Genomic DNA, 2500 nt, shown 5'->3' with positions numbered 1-2500 from the left:
ATCTAGCACGGACCTTGACCTCCAGCAGGCCCCGGGGACCCACATTACCCCCCCCCCCTTCCCCCTGCAGTTACCCTGTACCACATGTCTAGCATGGACCTTGACTTCCAGCAGGCCCTGGGGACCCACATACTCCCCTGCTCTACTCCCCCACTAGCTTTCCTTTCTTGCAGTTATGATCCAGCGCATATCCAGCATGGACCTTGACTTCCAGCAGGCCCCGGGGACCCAAATTACCCCCCCCCCCCCCCTGCAGTTACCCTGTACCACATATCTAGCATGGACCTTGACTTCCAGCAGGCCCCGTGGACCCACATTACCCCCCCCCCCCCTGCAGTTACCCTGTGCCACATATCTAGCATGGACCTGGACCTCCAGCAGGCCCTGGGGACCCACATACTCCCCTGCTCTACTCCCCCACTAGCTTTCCTTTCTTGCAGTTATGATCCAGCGCATATCCAGCATGGACCTTGACCTCCAGCAGGCCCCGTGAACCCACATTACCCCCCCCCCCCCCTGCAGTTACCCTGTCCACGTATCTAGCATGGACCTGGACCTCCAGCAGGCCCCGGGGACCCACACTTAAGCCCCCTCCCACTAACAAAGCAGAACACCACTGGCAAAATCCTCGTGCCCCTGGTACTCCAGAAAGCACATTGAAATGTGCCCCTGGTACACTGCGCAGAAGAACTGCCACACACACACACACACACGCACGCACGCACGCACGCACGCACGCACGCACTGCTTGTGCCTATGGTACGACAACTTTTCTCGTGCCTATGGTACGACAACTTTTCTCGTGCCTATGGTACAACAATTTTTCTCGTGCCTATGGTACAACAACTTTTTGCCGTGCCCCTGGTACACCGCTCAGTAGCACTTTGCCACACAAACTCTCCTCGTGCCTATGGTACGACAACTTTTCTCGGGCCTATGGTACAACAACTTTCCTCCGTGCCCCTGGTACGACAGCTTTTCTCGTGCCTATGGTACAACAACTTTTCTCGTGCCTATGGTACAACAACTTTTCGCCGTGCCCCTGGTACACCGCTCAGTAGCACTTTGCCACACACACACTCCTCGTACCTATGGTACGACAACTTTTCTCGGGCCTATGGTACAACAACTTTCCTCCGTGCCCCTGGTACGACAGCTTTTCTCGTGCCTATGGTACAACAACTTTTCTCGTGCCTATGGTACAACAACTTTTCGCCGTGCCCCTGGTACACCGCTCAGTAGCACTTTGCCACACACACACACCACTCGTGCCTATGGTACGACAACTTTTCTCGTGCCTATGGTACGACAACTTTTCTCATGCCTATGGTACAACAACCTTTCCCCGTGCCCCTGGTACACTGCGCAGAAACTCTTTGCCACACACACACACCACTCGTGCCTATGGTACGACAACAGGCCCCGGGGACCTACATCGCACCTTGCTCTTGCCTCCCTTACAGCTGAAAAGGTCCATGCTTTTGCCCTGGCCCTTCTGAAATTCCCTCTCCATTTAGCCGAGGCAGTGAGTCGGCCTCCTGTCTCCCTTTACGGTCGAAAAAGATGTGCTCCTGGGCGCGCTGGCCCTGCTGCTACTCACATCGGGCATGGACCTGGACCTCCAGCAGGCCCCGGGGACCTACATCACACCTTGCTCTTCCCTCCCTTGCAGCTGAAAAAGGTCCATGCCTGTGCCCTGGCCCTGCTGAAATTCCCTCTCCATTTAGCCGAGGCAGTGAGTCGGCCTCCTGTCTCCCTTTACGGTCGAAAAAGATGTGCTCCTGGGCGCGCTGGCCCTGCTGCTACTCACATCGGGCATGGACCTGGACCTCCAGCAGGCCCCGGGGACCTACATCACACCTTGCTCTTGCCTCCCTTACAGCTGAAAAAGGTCCATGCTTTTGCCCTGGCCCTTCTGAAATTCCCTCTCCATTTAGCCGAGGCAGTGAGTCGGCCTCCTGTCTCCTTTACGGTCGAAAAAGATGTGCTCCTGGGCGCGCTGGCCCTGCTGCTACTCACATCGGGCATGGACCTGGACCTCCAGCAGGCCCCGGGGACCTACATCACACCTTGCTCTTCCCTCCCTTGCAGCTGAAAAAGGTCCATGCCTGTGCCCTGGCCCTGCTGAAATTCCCTCTCCATTTAGCCGAGGCAGTGAGTCGGCCTCCTGTCTCCCTTTACGGTCGAAAAAGATGTGCTCCTGGGCGCGCTGGCCCTGCTGCTACTCACATCGGGCATGGACCTGGACCTCCAGCAGGCCCCGGGGACCTACATCACACCTTGCTCTTGCGTCCCTTACAGCTGAAAAAGGTCCATGCTTTTGCCCTGGCCCTTCTGAAATTCCCTCTCCATTTAGCCGAGGCAGTGAGTCGGCCTCCTGTCTCCTTTACGGTCGAAAAAGATGTGCTCCTGGGCGCGCTGGCCCTGCTGCTACTCACATCGGGCATGGACCTGGACCTCCAGCAGGCCCCGGGGACCTACATCACACCTTGCTCTTGCC

The sequence above is a fragment of the Rhamphochromis longiceps genome, linkage group LG6, assembly GCF_057381845.1.
Source record: "Rhamphochromis longiceps isolate RC_006_pf linkage group LG6, R_longiceps_female_GT1.1, whole genome shotgun sequence".
In the NCBI taxonomy this organism is placed as follows: Eukaryota; Metazoa; Chordata; class Actinopteri; order Cichliformes; family Cichlidae; genus Rhamphochromis; species Rhamphochromis longiceps.
Note: the sequence above shows the minus strand (reverse complement) of the source record.